The sequence below is a fragment of the Phaenicophaeus curvirostris genome, chromosome 1 (assembly GCF_032191515.1).
Source record: "Phaenicophaeus curvirostris isolate KB17595 chromosome 1, BPBGC_Pcur_1.0, whole genome shotgun sequence".
Taxonomy (NCBI): domain Eukaryota; kingdom Metazoa; phylum Chordata; class Aves; order Cuculiformes; family Cuculidae; genus Phaenicophaeus; species Phaenicophaeus curvirostris.
In genome coordinates, this window is record NC_091392.1 from 56,652,171 (window position 1) to 56,670,618 (window position 18,448).

An 18,448-nucleotide genomic window follows, 5' to 3' on the forward strand; every position below is an offset into this window, starting at 1 on the left:
CAAGTAGAGAATTTTCTTGTTGCACATTAATGCCAAGTCTAGAATTCACAGCATGGAATTGAATTCAATATTCAATCTCAAGTAGAAATTCCCTGGTAAAATATTAATACTCAGCGAATTGTATGCTACCAGCAGAATAGAAATCTAGGGAAAAGAAATCCAGTAACAACTGGCCTAATAGCCATATGTAGGTCAAGAACTGTAAATGCCGAGATGGTGTACTACATTTGGTCTGTTCTAATAATCCCTGTGTTTTTAGACATTAAATTCCTCTAAACCAATTTTCCAAAGTATTATTTTTACTTTAAGTAGAATGCCTGTGTACAAGAAGGTTTCTAAAGATAGAACTACTAATATTTCAACACATTTATTTAACATTAATGTTATTTGCAACTTTGGGGGGTGTTACTTGTTAAAAATATTCATTAATTAAAGAAGCCTTTTTTTCTGCAAACCATCTGCTGTTCTTTTTCAGTCTGCCAATGAAGTCATGGTACAGAAACAGTGATACCACAGGTATTTCTTTGCCAGGAGATGATAACCTCAAAATTACATATTATGGCATCACTGACAAGTTCAGTCAGTAAGAAAGATATTTATTCCTATAGTTTGGGACATTTCCCACATTTTCCTACTTATTCCTTTAAAAGCAAGCAGAATATTAAATTTTTCCATCAGTTATGACAAATGTTTTACATTATATGTATGTAGAAGTTCCCTTAAAATTGTAACCACTTCAACAAAATATTGGAGGAAAGGAAAAGTATTGTATGCTGGAATCTGTTCTGCAAAGAATTGATGTACCGCATCACACCACATTCACATGTAATTATGTGGGTTTACACTATCTGTTAAATCGATCTGTTACTGATGCAAACTATCAAGCATTAACATCACGGGGATACTTTATAAACAAGAAAGTTAAGAGATGGTGCCGAAGTCTCACTTTGTTTATGTGTGTAAATTTGGGGTATGTCCATCAGCCTTAACCCTTTTCTCAGCAGTGAAACAGTGACAGAATTTGTCTCTGTTCCTCATGCAAGCCATGCTGGACCTTACAAAGCAAACATCAGTGATGAAAGCTGCTGACTTTAGGAGTCCAGGTAAGGCAGCCTGCATGGAGGAACTGCCATGAAAGGGTAGATTTTCATAGCCAAAATGTACCTGGTGAACAGGAGCAACAGAAGCCAGCTGGCACACCGTGACAAGAGATATCTCTTAAGCAGGTTTCATTGTGCCTTTACATATACTTTGTAAAGAGATTTTCCAAGGTACTATTTTGTTTATTTTGAAGAGGTTACCATGAAGTCTGTTACACATGCTTTTCATCTGATAGCAGGAAGATGAACTTCAATAATGTATGTGAGACTGGTTTTCTTCAGCTCCATCATCAAGGCATATCTCATGTGAAGGTGCAGACTTGCCTCCTTTTCTTGTTCTTAAGTTATTTCTATTGGTGATAAGAAACTGGAATCAAAGTCAAGACCAGCTGCAAGGAAGAGTTAAAGGGTTGAAATATTTATCATGCTCAGCTCCTTAAACTATAAAGCAGGCACATGTAGATCTCGGGGCTTCTTTTTTTGCTTATTTGGCTTTCCTTTGTGGAGGATTTTTCCACCTAAGTAAGTGCTTTTCTGATTGACTTAAGAAGCATCTTCTTTCCTGAGCAGACTAACTGGTTTTTGCTGCTGAGTAATTCACATAAAAAGTTAATTAAGCCTTTGACCTGATGTTCCAGTTGCTTCTTGGCACAGAAGTAGTCTAGGCCACTTAGTTTCCTAGGAAACCAAGAAGAAAGACCCTGTTACTGTTCCAAAGAATTTACATTTCCTTGATCTTGTACTGCAAAATATCATGCTATGGTAGCCATATTCTTTTCTGATGCTTATGCTTTTCATGCGAGCAGGAAGAGAAAATTCTCTTTGCTTCTTGCTCTTGGGAGATTATAATTAGTGCCCAGAGACAAGATAGGCCTTTACATGTCGAAGTTCTATTTAACAGTTAAAGAAATAGTACATGCTTTTCTTGGTTGTATGGAAAATGCAACTTGCTATGATTTTGTTTACAATGTGCCTTTATTTGTTGGAACAGATATATGATATTTTTCTGAGAGAGTTAATGACGTAGCTGTATCTTTAGACATTAATAAGACTTCATATTCAATCATTCAAGCAGTTTGCTTTTTAAAACCCCAATAAAGTAGCATTTTCTGACATCAAATTATTCTGTGATGCATTTCTGTGAACATCTGAGAAGTTTACTCTGAAACATCTATGCTTTAGGTTAGTAACAAAAGTAGATCACAGTGTGCTTTCTGTAAACTTGCTGAATCAAAACCTCAGCTGTAGCAGACAGCACCACTGAATTCTGTAGATAACTTCAGTTTAAACTAGATAAATTTAGAAATCTGGTGTCAAAATATTATAAGAGAAGGAAGCTTTTCTGAGTATCAGATCAATGGGATAATTTATACTTTTTATCTAATGAGAATAAGATTTGAGCAATTAAAATAGATTCTATCCTGAATTTCCTTTTAATGCAAGTCAACTGGTCAGCAGTCATGGCTTACCACAAAAATAATACGTAGATCCAAAGTTCTCATGTATCTAAGACAATCACCTAGCTCATTTTTTCCACCAAGGCTGTTTTCAACTGATCATGCGGTGTAGCTTTAAATAGCTACTATTCATCAGCTGAATCTCGTACGGCTGCATGTCCCATAGTTAAGGTCTGTATCAACCATACATGCACATAGTCATAGGGAAAAGCTGTACTACATTAAGAAACAAATAAATTTACAGTAAAATGCATTTTAAAACCATTGCATTCTAATGAGTTTCCAGTTACAGCAACAAACCAGAAGAATTGATGACAGTGAAAAGAGTTCATATGGACTTTGATCTCTTCCAGCAGATCACATTTCTTTGATAAAAGGACATAACAGAGAAGGTTTTGGAGAAGACTTTAGGTCTGGTTCTGATGAAATAATTAGGCAAAGCTTTACTGACTCAAATGAGACAGGATTTCATGTGTTAATGTCAAAAAGAAAAGAACTAGTCCTCCTGAAGAATGGATGCGTTTACTTTAGAGTTATAGGAGTATACATTTCCTATTGCAATTCTAAACAATTCATCATCAGAACAGCATTCAGTTAAACTTTTGTGTTATGAGGAAGAACTATCATTATTTGCTATGCTTAGCCCTATTTATACTAGATTAACTCTGATTTAACAGATTGACATATATAGTCTTTTTTACTTGTACAAAGTCTTGATCAGTTATAGACAGGTGCATAATAAGGACTCCTGTCTTTCTATGCACACTACAAAAAAGGAGCTGCTCAATACTCTCTTCCATGATTAATGACTTCAAGTGGTTCTACAGTGATATAGACTGTACATATGAACAGAGACATTGTCTTAATTTCTTGATATCACAGCAATATTTGAAAGAGAGGTGGTAGAAAGGGAATTCTTATGTGACTAGTTTTCATGAGAGGTGATTTATCTTTCATGTATCTATGCTCATAGTGTTAGCTCTTAGGCAGTTGCATGTGTTATTATACATAAGTGAACAGGACATAATGAACAGGACAAGTGCTGGCATCTGAATTTATGATTTGTGTTCTTAAACACTTTCTTTCCTCCGTGAAAGTGTTTCCCTGTTCCCTTCACAGTTGTAAACCATGTTAGCACCTAAAATAACTTCAAAATAAGCAGGATTATTGTAGTTTTCATCTACTGCTATAAATATATTGTTCTGGGAACTATACTCACATGATTTACCACTAACATGAAATCTAGGATGTTATAAAATCTCTGCTTGCTTTTCCTTGCACAATTTAAAATACTCTCAGCATAATCTGTTTAATGATAATACAATTTGAGGAGAAAATAGACTTCACAGATGCGCGTAATTTTTAGCCAATGGTCTATACTGCACGTAAAATCTGCAGATGCTCTGATTTCTAACCCTGTAATATCCTTATTGATACAATGTATTTCTTCCCTTCTACACTGAGCACAGCTGGTGTTTTATATTCTAAAGTTTCATGTTCCTATATTTGTTTTTCATGTTTTACGTGGAGATAAGTTGGAGTGGGGTGTTCTGTCTTGGTGCTGTGCCCTGCAGCCCCAAACAGTTATTCAAGATTTGTCAGGTTCTGTTGCTGTCTAATCTCGAGTTGAAGCTGGAATGTGAATCAAGACGTAAAAGCTTCATCTTCTTTTATCCCCCAAGTGCACAAACTTCTTCAGTGAAGTTACTAAAACAACCCCATAGTTCTTCATCCATTGTTAAAGCATCATTGGTTGTTCATGCCAGCAATAAGAGAAGTGTAGAAAGAAGAGTAAAGGACTATTCCTCAAATTCTCTTAAAGATTTGGAAAAGTGCTTCAGGAACTGTTACCTAACAGTTGCACTGTATGTGTGATGAGTATTTACATATGCATTATGTATCATGACCTTCCTAATCCTCTATTTATTAAAAAATGCAAGTGTTGAGTAAGCACTGATTTAATTTTTACAAAGAAATTTATAATTATGGAAGCATGTTGGGAAAGAATGTTGCAGCTATCTTTTACCTTTTCTTAAAAAAGTAAAGCAATAGTTGGCAATTTATTTTCTCACAAAAGTCTTAGTTTTGTAGACACCTGTAATTTTATTATTAACTTAAATAAACCAGTTATTTAAAGGACTGATGTCTGGGGTTTTTATTTCCTTTATTCTGTTCATTTTTCTCTTATAGTTACATTAACATCCACCATGTTCTGGAATGTCAGGATAATAAAATGTGAATTTTGGCAAGAAATGAAACAACAGCAAACACAGTTTGGACTCAGTGCAGGTGATGTTGTTTAATGTCAACAGTGACTAATATTGCCTTCCAAGGGACTGAGGCTTTGGAAGCCTGTTCCCCTTAAATTAATTTTGGCTTGTTGAAGTCCATTAATTTAAATTGCATGTCAAATAACTAGAGACTCCTCCTTTTATCTTGCATCACTATTTCCACAGCAAACTGATGATGCATTTCTGGATGGATTCACATTTCAGGGCTATTTTCTATTCATTTCAATTAGTTATGCCTGGTATACTCTTTACAGAAAAGGAATCTTAAAAGTTTTAATGCTACTAAAACTAAAAATAGAGACTGCAAGATTAGTTTTAGCCTCTATGAGTAGTCTTGCTTTTGAGTACATCATGCTGCAGAGCTAGTGACCGAGTACGTTAAGCTGAAGCCAGTGAAATAAGATACCTGGCATTTAAAAAGTCAGTTAAAGACAGCAAGTGCAGTACATATAAATAAAATAACTATTGCTTTCTGATTTCCCTATTCCTATATTTATATAAAGATTGTGGCAAATGGAAGATGAAGGGAAAGTCAGACCTCAGAAGCAGCAACTGTAAAGAAGAAAAAAAAAGAAACAGCACGGAGGTTATCTGCTCTTAGTGAGACGCAGAAAGTTAAGATTACATACTCTTCTAGGCAATGCTGTCAGACTCTCAGATCTGCCTTGAGTCCTCCTCCATTCTCAGAAGACTTGTACAGAAACACGACCCCAGTGTTGCACATTTATTTAGTTAAGCCTCCCTTATTGTCAGAGATGAACTTGAGATGGAATCCTGGCCTGAATGAATTTAGTGAAATAATTCCTGGCAACTGCATGGAACAGAATGACACAGTAAATGCAGCATACTCCCTCTGTTGTTTTTCTCCTTTTATCTTCAGCACTATCAAAATGTAAATATTTTCCTCTCTACAATTAGACTAACTTCCCTCTACAAGTTGTATAATAATACTTGTGCAAAACCAGTCTGTAACAAAATACAATACATAGTTTCAAAGACAAAGGTCGCAAAGAATCTCTATTACTATACGTGGAAATATATTGTTGCCTTAGCATGGCTTTACTTGAATGACAGGAAAAACACTTATGTGATGGTTCATCTAACCTACTGAGCTTCCATGTTTGAATTTGCACAAAAGCAGCTTACATTTGCTAGGGATTTGGATCAGAAATATCCTGAAGGCTAAAGCTTCCATGTATTATTGGTGTAAAGTAAGGGGGAGGGGACATGCTAATGATAGTTCGAAAGCATATAAGAATATTGGAAATGTGAGATACCACATTTAGCTAAATCTCACCTTGTGCTGGGATTGGAAATACAAGTTATCTATTTCAATAGGTGGTATATATAACTGTCCAGTTTCTCAGACAGAGCAACCTCCTCTCTGCAGCTGCCACACTAATAACCGGAGCCTGCTCAGATCAAAAAACATTTTTGTTCAGATAAAAATTCATTTGCTTCGTGTGCAACACTACTGATTAAAGGGGAAATCCATTGCTGAGGTTACTTGGAAGGCAATAAATCTGTGAATCACCTGAACCATCCCCGTCTTTGAGATATCTGGGTCAGGGTTCTCCTGCGCTGTGCCTACTTGCATAAAAGAATGAGGTTTTTGTTTGTTTGGGGTTTTTTCTTGTTATGACCACATTTCACTTTAAACATGCTGGAGAAGTTGATATGGAAGTTCTTGTCCATTCCAATGGTTTGATTATGCATGTTCTGTTCCTATACTCTCTTAAGACTAACACTTGTATTTTAGTGAAAGTAGCCTATGATTCCTATTTTAGTCGAAACATTAGGAAGGAATTAAAATTTTCCATTCCTGGACTGGGGATCAGAGAATCTCCCCCTCACAGTCCACTCAATACCTGCCTCTATTTGACATACTGAGGATTAGAGAAAACTCAAAATTCAGGCTTTTCCAGATAAGGCAGGCTGCTTTGTGAAACAGTATCTTCTTTCTTTCTGTGAAAAATGAATGTAATATATTGCCTTAATCTTGGGCAGATGAGGGGCTATTGTACGCAGCCCCCACGAATTCAGCAGAATGAGGACAAAATGTGATACTTCCCATCGAGTTCACTAAACAGCAGTCAGAGGAAAGAGTTTAAAATCAATAGATTGCAACTGCATCAATCCTGTGTCATCTTCTGCCTTGTTTAAAACTTTGCTTCCTGTTTTGGTTAGCTCACCTGCAGGAATGCAATCTCTGTTTTTCTCTTTTTCTTTAAATCTAAAAAAGGAAACTGCAATCTCCTGTTGTTACTCCAACTACCCCATTTTCTTTCTAAGTAAGATAACACTGGGCGGTGATAATACATGGCTGTTGTCCTGACAAAAGGCAATGTTGAAGGATGTAGTGGGTATAAAGCAGAAATTTTCAATGAAGAAAAAGCCAAACAGGGCTGAAAGAGACATCGATATTCTTTATTCCACCCTGACTTGTGGTAAGATCGTATACATCTATGGTATTTTCATCCCCAGTAACAGAGAATCACCAGTTTTGGCAGGCTACATTATCCTTAGTGTAAATTGGTTCAGTGGGTTTAGGTACCCACATCCCAATTAACCTAACAGCCACGTCCCTATTAACCATGTCAGCGCTACTAATACAAGCCCTGATCAGCTGAAACGGTATCAACTGCAGCAAATTGGCCCAAGGTATTCAAATCACGTCTAATGACCCATTCTTGACCAAAACAGCCCAGTAGGAGCTGAGAACACAGTTTAATTTGCTCTGCCATGTCTTGCAAACACCTGCCTTGCCACTGTTCTCCATGTTGAAGTATAACATCTGTGCTTCAGGTTTCATTCACTACTGCTGCTAGGCTGGAGCTGGCATTGTGTTGATTCACCTTTTATGCTGCAGTTCTCAGTAAGTGAAGTTTCTGCTACATGGGGTGCGTGGCTGTAAATCTGTGTGGGTTTGCCTGTCTGTAGCCCCACAGTGCAAAAGGTTTATCTCAAAAGGAACCTCAATCTTTTCCCTTTCCTTTCACCCATGACATGAAGCCAACCCCTGCATGGAAATTAATGCTTCTTTGGTATAACGAAGACTCTATTTCCCTTGGAAATTAGAGTCTTGGTAAAGACATTTAGGAAATAGTTGTAGAAATCTTACTCCCAAAGAATGACCTGCAGTATCTAAGAAGCCTGGAAGAAATCCCTCCTATTGTAAACCTGGATTTTCAGAAATCCAAAATCTTCAAAAGATCATTGTCATCTTAACTTTGTTCTGATAAACTCAGCAGTAAAGGTCATACTAACTGTGGTGAGGACAGAGCTAAGCAAACTCTGACTGCACCTGGAAATCCCATTTGCAAATGTTACGGTGATGGATAGAAACCAACCACAAAATAATTGGTTGGGAAGGAGGACACTTATGGGACTGGAGGTAAGAACCAAGGGTACATTTCTCTTCTGACACAAAAAGGAAAGGGGGGAAAAAGAGTTCTTAATATCCCTAGCAGTTAAGTCTTCCCTGTAAGCAAAATACTGAAGTGCATATTCAGGCAGAAGGGCCTCTGAGTTCAGCTGAGATTTGTTTCATAACAAAATGATTATTAACTTTAGGATTTTACCTGTTGATCCTGATCAGCCTGCTTGGATACTATGCAGAGCTGCGCTATTGGGAAGTTTGCATATCAAGCAGTGGAGCAAATATTCCTCTGTCTGATTCAGCTAATTTTGTATGCCAGCAATTTTACATGTAGTCATTTACTTTTACTACTTTTATAATTAAATTCTGGACATACCAATATTCTCCAAAAGGTTATAATATGTATGTCTTCATATTATAACCTTTCCAATGGTTCATGCTATTGGATGTGCAACCTGCTTGTTTTCTGCTGGGGCTTGTTAAGTGCAACACTTGATCTATTTGCCAGGCAATATTTTTGCCCCTGGTCTGGTATCTCTTACAGAAAATTCTGCCTGTGTATCTGGCAAAAGAGGTAAATAAACTCCTGTGCTTTCCTTGTTCCTCTGTTTGAATGATATGCACCTGATACACAGGATTTATGGCAGAAAGTGAAGAAATTCTCTGACAGAGACTTGTCAGATATTGGGAATGTGGGACTGTTGCTGGAAGAAAAAAAACCCTAGGCACTAATAAATCCTCTGTGTTGAACTATTCATACTTTCATTATAGCCTCCGCTATCATTTTTCTGTTACTGAAGATTTTCCTGGCAGGCTTTTCTTCTTTCCCTTTAATACTTTCTGTTTACTTATTTTTAAGTACACTTTTATTTAGGGGGAATTAATTCCTTCTATGACTCCATGACAAATCCAAACCTGTTATTTTATGGTAGTTTGCCTCGTTTTCTGCTAAATTGCATATCTTAATTGTGACTGTGCAGTCAGTCGTTTTAAATTGAATCGGGTGCTTTGCTCACTGCCAGGGTTACCAGGCTTCACAAACCCTGAGATGTGTGGCAGGAAGCCTGAATTAGCTATCTGTACACTTGGGTAGGCTCAGGTTCAGGTCTTGGCAGGGTATATGCTCACACCAGAATACACTGGTTGCCCAGATATGTTGGCTTTTAGCCTAGTCCTGTCCCACGCAGAGGAACTCAGGCCCTTGGCAACTCAGAAACTCATGAAAAAGGAAATGGAAAACAAACAAATTGTCATTTAAATACAATGCCAAGAAAGAACCTGAAACAGCAGTAGATCCACTTCTGCAAAAATGGTGGAAGAAATCTAGGAAAGAGAATGTAGGGCTCCCAGTGAGAGCACTGGTCAGAGAATACTTGGTGGGGGGAAAGCAACCAACAGGACAGCATATTATGAAAGCTGAAAGGAACTGTGTCAGTGGCAGTTCTGTACTATACGCTAAGGAGAGCTTAAAGGCAACTCTAATTAACGCACTAGTTGCTTCAGTGGAGTCTGTATGGGTTATTCTGTGTGTAACACCAAATCTGTATGGATTGCAATCTGAAGCCTAAGCAGAGAGAATATAGTACTGGGTCTATATCATTGATGGCCCAATCAGGACAGCAGCACTGACTGTAATGTGTGAAGACAGATCAGGTCAAAGAGGCAGCAAGGGCAAAAAACAACTTCTTTATTGGATTATTTCAATTACTTCCATCCTAACTGGGAAAATGTCACAGAGGAGCATGAATCAGAACTGAAATGTTTAGGTGCTCTCCATGGCTGCTGATTGAGTGCATGAGAGGAGGTAACATTCTTAATTTGATGCCGAGATATGTCCAGGATGAGGGTAAAAAATATAGTTTCAAAAGTGCTGCACCTGAACAGTAGCCTTGAGGTCCATAGGATTATAGAATCACTATGCTGGAAAAGACCTTTGAGATCAGCAAGCCCAACTATATTTGCCTACTACTAAATCATATCCCAAATCACTTCATCTAACCATCTTTTAAATACCTCCAGGGATGGTGACTCAATCACCTCCCTGGGCAGCCTGTACGAGTGCCTAATAACCCTTTTGGTGAAGAAAGTTTTCCTAATATTGAATCTGAACCTCCCCTGGTGCACCTTGAGGCCATGCCCTCTTGTCCTGTCACTTATCTCTTAGGCAAAGAAGCCAACACCCACTTCTTTACAATCTCTTTTCAGGTACTTGCAGACAGTGATAAGGTCTCATCTCAGCCTCCTTTTTTTTAGGCTAAACAGCCCCAGTTCCGTCAGCCATTCCTCATAAGACTTGTTCTCCTTTTTTTCACCAGCTTCCTTGCTCTTCTGGGGACATGCTCCAGGATCTTAATGTCTTTCTTGTCATGAGGGGACCCAAAATTGAACATTGTATTCGAGGTGTGGCCTCACCCGTGCTTAGTACAGGGGCAGAATTATTTCACATGGGTTACTATCCCAATGGGATTCTCTACAGATCCACTGCAGCCGTGCTCAGCTACAAAGATAACTGTGTCAAGATGCAAGAATTTCTTTAAAAGCTACCAAAAGGGACAGCTACAAGATTAAATCTTACTGGTCATCACTAAAAGGACTTGGCACTATTCAAGGGAGAAACAGAGAAGTAATTGAAAGGGAGATCTAGGGCTGCTTTCACAGAGAGAACAGCTAAGGAACTTTCATGAGTGACTTAAAGGAGAAGTGGTGGAGTCAACCAAAACATGTGTAGCACTGAGAGGGTGGAAAGGAGTTGAATCTTCATCATCCCTCCCAATCTAGGACTATTGAGGGTCAAATGGATTAGTGGAAACCAAACTTAAAATAAACAAAAGTATGTGACTTTTCAGGCAACAAGAACCACTCTGTCAACTTCCTTGACAAAAGGTTTTGTCAGTGCAAAGATTTCAAAACAGTTTAAAGAGAGATTGGTCCTGGAAGAAAGAGATTTTATGGGTTAACAAACATAAAAATCAGAGGAGGCTCAGGAAATATACTCAGTTGAAAGTGACTGGAGATGGGAAAAACATTAAGGGGAACTATCATATAAGTTTGCTCTATTTTTAGTCTTCCTTAGACATCTGTTAATGGTTAGTGTTCTTTTTCCCCAGATACAATATTTAGTGTGCCAGGGGAAACATTACTTAGTTCAGGGAGGCTCAAGGGAGGGCCTGTTTATCCTGTCCTGTTTTCATAGGCAATGGTTATTATTAGAGACAGAATACTGGACTAAATGAAGGAGAGTTCACAGGATGTACATTGGCCCAAACCAGCATGGCAACCTGTTTTCCCTGCCTACAGAAGAAATGGTCACAAATGAGTTCAACCCTGTGAATACAAGAAAGCAATGAAACTGAGCCACTTGCCTCTGTGTCCTCTAGATGAGACCTGGCTATGGCTGCCAGAGGCACTTTGTGTGCCTGGGAGCCCTAGTTAGCCCTTCACTCATCAAATCTAGGTTCTTGAGACCCAAATTGTACAAAATTCAGAGAAATGGACAAAGAAATGGGAGTCATGAAATCCACTCGTTTTTACAGGGAAATAGTGTCCTTTTCATGAGTCCACAGTTGCCATGGAAAGGAAAGCAGGAGAAAAACTCCGGCCAGCTGTACGTAAGTCATTGGGCAGTCTTTCAGAAAATAGAATTTCTGCAGCTTCAGCAAAATGTGAATCTCACAGTGCCAATCTGTGAATTCAGGGCAATAACATCAATGAAGCTGATAGTTCCTCAAGAATATTTAATCAACTGGAGTAGGAAATATGAAGACTGTCCTGTGCTGTGTTTCAAAACAATTCATATCAGTATTGATGCTTAAAACAGAAATTAAATATAGCCTATTAAGTTTGCCTTCGAAGTGAACTTGATAATGCAGGTAGTCCCATTCTTGCTCTTTGCCTGTAGTATTTTTGACTAACCATATAAATAAAGTCAGCACTAATTTGCATACAGTCTAAGAGTCTTATCATGATGTTGAAAAGGATGAACTAACGATCTGTAGACATTAATTTTTTTATTTGGAATTTGAGGGTGTCAGTGTCCATGCCACAGTGTTTTATATTAATCTTTTGATTTCTAAAGAAGATTATAGTTTTCTATTAAACTTAATAAGAGGATCCAAAAGTCCATAGAAAAGCTCTTTCTTCTTTTAAATTGAAACCTGTCATGCTTTTCTGCAAGGGGTTATTTTACTTAGTTTTTAAATAGCAGACCACACACTAATTTGCTTTCTCAAAAACCCATCTCACATTTCATGGCCTGATGAAACAAGCACTGAAAATTAGTATCTACTGCTTGTATATTTTACTTAACTGTTCTATAAGAAAGCAGAATGCATAAAAGCTTGACCTTTTGAATTATTAAAAAACTCAGTGGATATGTTGTGTCTTGACATACATATACTTCTAAGAGTTGCTTGTTTAGTAAGTTAATCATCATTAAAAGCTACAGGCACATTCAGCAATGCGATTCAGCTTTTCTCTTAATAATGATGTGATGAATATAATTATCAAACTCAGTGAATGCACACATGTACATTCCCCTTTATGAGAAGGCAAACATCAGTGTCTGGCCTTACTTCATACTGTTGTCAGTAGGGCTTATTTTGTTGTTCAATGCTGCTTTAAGTGAAAAGACCTGTTATTATAGATAACACATGGCAATAACTGAACTTCTCAAGAAAAATACTTGTTAATTACTATACGCCTGACCTGGAGAAAAGATAAAGAAAACACAGCTCTGAATCTGTTTTATGGTACTTTCATCAGATGAAAGGAGATCCCTATAAAGACTATGACCAAAAGCTCCTCTGTAGCCGATACAATCCTACGCTTGGAGGTACTGGTAAAACTCACTATAAACTTAGTTACATTCCTATCAAAACTGTGTGCCAGCAAATATGAGATCCAGCTAATACTGGAGAAAGTTACACTGCTTTTTCTTATCTGTGTTTTTAAGTGCACTGGGTATGCAAATTAAAATCTATAAATATTTTCTCAATTTGAAAGTAAAAATACATATAGTTTTCAATAAACTTCCATGTAGGACTAATCAAAATCCCATGGAAGTAAATGGAAGGGATTCCACTGACTTCAAAGGATTTGAAGTTTGTGGTTTTACATCACTAATGTAAATGTTGAAAAGATCTCCAGCCATGAATAATAACAAAATGCCATAAAATAGATGTAGAGTGAAAAGGCAAATTTGTCCAGATTCTCTTTCAGTTACTAACACTAATTAGAACTTTATTATTGAATAGGCATATTCATTTCTTTGAGATTACTCGAACTGTTTACAGTACTCCTCAGCAATAAAGACAGACAAAACTCCAAAATTAGCCTGGAGAAAAGAACCTGCATTTTTGCTTTTATCAAATTAAGTTTCCATAAAGATTTATAAAAACAACATTTTGTTTTCAGGGATGCCGGCAGGAAAAGAGTCTGAGGAATAATCATGTGGCTAGGCTGTCCCGTGATGACTTTACGTAGGCAAATTTTCACTACATGAATGAATGTATGAATAGCATCTGTATTTATTCAATTGCAATTATTTCAAGAAAGGTGCGTACATGACTAAACTACTAGATTTCTTCCCCTAACTTCATGACATTTCATTCAACATAAAAATTGATATACTTGTTTGTTAGTGAGCCTAATGCTAGAAACATGCACTTATAGTGAACTGAATTATAAAACTAAATATTTTTTTAAAAATTCTTAAATTCAGTACTTTATTTCAAACCTATCTAAGTGCAATATTTGCTATTAAAAAAAAGTAATGAAGCTTTTTCTGGCTGAAGCAAGTTTTAGAACTCAATCCACCTCAATCTCACTAAAATAACAACAACAAAGAAAAATGCAGAGAAGGATTGTTACTGCTATTTATTTCACACAGATAGCTTGAAAGAACTGTATACTAGAACCCTAGAGGAATAAAGGGGATTTAAGAGACTTAGTGCTGCTTTCAAAATTTGGCTCACAAACAACTCTTTCCCCACTGCCACTGAGTTTTCCTTACATATGTGTCTTTCTGTGAGGATTTGTACAAAGTCTGGAGGGATTTTAAGGGATCCATAAGCTAGCTTTGGGAGCTTGTACATTGGCTTGGGCCAATGCTGTGCTTTGGAGAAGCACCACAGGATGGGGAGCTCTGTCAAGGCACTTCCCTGCCCTCAGCAACATTTGGTAGCTCAATTACACCATGTGCAGGCACAGCCACGCTGCTTCAGGCTGGGCATTGGTGTTTGACAGCGTGGTGACCTCACCATCATCCTAAATGGGGTAAAGTGGATTAGGGGACATTTTTTGGGTTGTGGTGAAGGGCTTGTGCCAGAACACAGAGGAAGACTTCATTAGGTCACTGGAGAAAAACTGATATTTAGGTGAGCAAGGAATAGTAAGAGGAAGAGCTTTCTGTATCCCATGTCAGTATGTGCAAGTGCCAATGAGCAATAGCTGATTTGAAGTAGCATATCCAGCCTCTTACCCTATGATGTACCTTTTCCAAAAGACCTCTTTGTTCTGTATATTGCAAGATTTCCATTCTGGTTCCAAACAATATTCCATCTGCTAGACCTCTTTTGCATGTTCACACAAATGAATGCTGATGGATGCTGAAGAAAAGTCTCTTAAATGTTTGTGGAGCTATGCATTGCTGCAGGGTGTGTTGCAGAATCCTGCATCACTGAAAAATTCATCCGTCCTTACTGTTTCCTCAGAGCAATGGACAATGTTGCCTATGGGAACTGGCATTATTTTCTTGCAGATAGAACAGTTCTATCCACAGGGTACATGTTGTGATACCTTCCACACCAAGTGTATTCTGCTTCTTGCAACCTCAGTTTGGTTGTGCATCACAGATTTTCTTTTAATATTTTCAGTGCATTTTTGTTATCTCGTGTTTCTGTAAGTTTGTGACTTAGTAATATGCACCATCACAGAATTATCTTCTTTTATCTCCAGAGCTTTCATTCTTCTCTGGTTCTGCCATGTGGCCTTCCAATCACCATTGTTTCTTCAAAGTTGAAATCAGAGTCTCCAAAGAAGAAAAATTTTCCCTAGACTTGGTTCTCAAGTTACAAACCGAGGCCTGAAATTACAGAACACATTTCTCTAATAGGTTGCAGAGGTATCAGAAATGCATTTTATTTTTTTTTAATATGCAGCTGATACCATTCAAAACACTATTCTTTAAGGGAGTTTTATATTTATATGAATTCATTATCATAAGCCCAAAATTTTCCTGGCCAAGGAGATCTTTTCAGGAAAAAAAAAAAAAACTTCAATTGTTTGTTCCTTCATTTCTTCCTCACCATTCTCATTTCTTCTCAGTGTTTACTCCTCCTGCTTCTACTCCTGCTTATATTTACTCATCTTTCTTAACACCTAGTTAATAGTATGTCATGTTCTTAGGTGGGATTTAGAAGATGTTTAAACTAGGGCCAATATCCAGCATGACTCTTTACCATATCAAAAAGGAATTGAACAGAGAAGCAATAAAAACTCTTGTCCCATTTATCAGTGCTTGTGCTGAGGATCTTTCCCAATAACTGCTGGTTTGAGGTAATTTTTCATCATCTTACATAAGGACTTTGAAGCTGGCAAACTTTGGGGTTTTTTTAAGTTTTTCTGCATAAGTTTCCTAAAGACCAGTTTCTCTCCTAGTCTTGGCAGTGCTGAGCAGCTCAGGAGCTAAGGACTTCTGTGATTTACAGACCACATGTCCCTCCGTCTAAAGAACTCAGTTCAGTAGCTATTTATCAGAGCATATATAGTGGAATAGACCCTGCACCAATGCATGTTTCTATGAATTCTGCTGAGAAAAAAAAAAAGAAATTAAGAAAGAAAAACCCCAGCAGCTACCCTAATTTTCCTCATATTGACCAAATTAGGATTCTTTTTCTGTGTCACATAACATTTGTCTCTTTTTATAGAACAGTGGGAATTATATGTTTTTTCCTTTGTCTTGTCCTGGCTAGACTATGGTAATTTGCAATGAAAGTGATGTTTATATATTCATTTTTCCTTTGAGAACAGACTGCTGCTTGTCTGAGAGAAATGTTTAAACTAGTTTTGGTTTGCTATTTGTGTATTGCTTCTTCTGTATTATCGTTTATATGTCACGCCAGCTCATCACTTTAGTATTATGTTATCCTGTACACTTTTTACCCTGAAAAAGGGATGATTTAATCTGTCAGCCTATTTTACCACAATGTTTCTCTGTAACAGATACTTGTGAAAAGCATGCTTTTCTGTAGCCATTTTAAAACTTCTTTCATCATTTAAAAAAGCTAAAACTTTTGTTTTGATTTTAGTTTATATAATTGATATGTCTCTTTTTTTTAGCAACAAAAGTAAATCAATAAAAAGGTAGTAATAAGGTCATTCATTTATTCAAGGGTTAAAAATGCCTATGACCAAAAATGTTAAAACACCACACCACTTGGTTTAACACACCTAACTTTTATGATACAGATTTGAAAAGTCAGATCACTTTGTAGGAAAGAAGTACCTAAGTATTTGATGAAAATAAATATATACGTATATAAAAATATATAGTATATATTATAATATATTAATATTATACACTCTATTTATATATCTCTATGTGTATGTATATGCTAAAACATCCTGTCTGTATATATGCATATGAATATGTGTGTGTGTATTTTCTTATGCTGGTTGAGCATATTTTGGCAAATTCTGAAACTGCTTGAAAAACATAGACTGCAGTTCATGTACATAAATCTGCCATCTGACATGTGTGCTTTAAATGATTCTACCAAAAAAAAAAAAAGGAAGATTCTGCTTTTCTTAGATTGAATCAATTCTATAGGAGTTTTCTTGTCTTTAAAACGCACACTCCTGTTCATGTTATACCTGTTTAAACTTAGTTCAACTCTGGAAAAAATAATGGTCGAAATAGAGGCATTTTCTGTATAATTTTAAATAAGATTTTTTTTTAACCATAGATTTTGAGGGAATGCACTCATGCCCAAACACTTCCAAGCTTTTTCTGTTTGTTTTCTTTTTCTAATAATAGTATAAATGCACATGAAAAATACATAATTGTAAGTATATAGGAAAGAAATATGTCTTGCAGTTGGACCTTCCTCAGAAGAAACAGTTTGGAAATATTACTTGGCTGTGTTTGAAATGTATTGATTAAATTATGTATGTCAACACATTCAGAGGAATATATGCAAGTTACCAAATGCTTGCTTTGTTATTAGAAAACCTCATTAACAGAGGAATAAAATAGCTCATAAGTGAATCTCATAATTTGTCTGTCTCCTTCTGCCAAGCCAATAACATTTAGACTTGCAAATAACATATTCTGATGTGAGGCACACAGCAGGTGTGTGTGTGTGTGATGGGACTGCTTCCGTTGGATGTTGATTACTCTCTGTAATGTGAAAAGCTTCCTATTCCCACAGCTTTATGCAATATATCAGCGGTAATGGTTTCATAATCATTATCAAGCTTGATAGAGGCTTGACTACCATGACAGATGTCTTCTCTGTTTTCCTGTTGCATATGTTCTTTTCCCTCTGGAACACTGCTTATATAAAATTCCAGTATTAATGTGTCTCTTTTATATTATTTCGTATCACTCGTTGACTGCAGCAATTAATCTTTTAATTCAGATGAACACGTAATTACAACCAAATGCTGAACACATCAGCAGAAATTCAGGAACTGTCAAGCAAAGTATAGTGACCAGAGTTATTGATCTGTGCTAAAGATAGTACAGGGATGTTATTGCACATTTATGCACCTGAATAGTGTTTCCATTGGCAACAATACTTATCTGGTACTTTGTCTTAGCAAAAGACAGTACGTAAGTCTGTTTTTTTCCATGTTTTTCATGATAATAATGCAAATGAGTGTGAGGTAGTGCTGACCTACCTTTAACAGGGTTAATTTCTTCACACATATAAAACAGCAGAAGAGCTCAGTGGTGCTCTAAGTCTTTCAAGGAAAAAGAAAAGAAAATAATCTCTAGGTTTTCTTTTGATGACAATGTTTTTCTTCCCTGGAACATTTATTTCCTTGTGTTTCCAATGTTGATCATTTGATACTTATTGTCCAGAAGACTACTGTGATCAAATGTCAGATGTATCGTACTTAAAGGCAATTCTTTCAGTTCCTGAGCTTTATAATTTTCCCCTTTATTCACTTTGGGCACCTCTATGGTGCAGCTACATAGAGCCTAGAGAGTTTATTCAA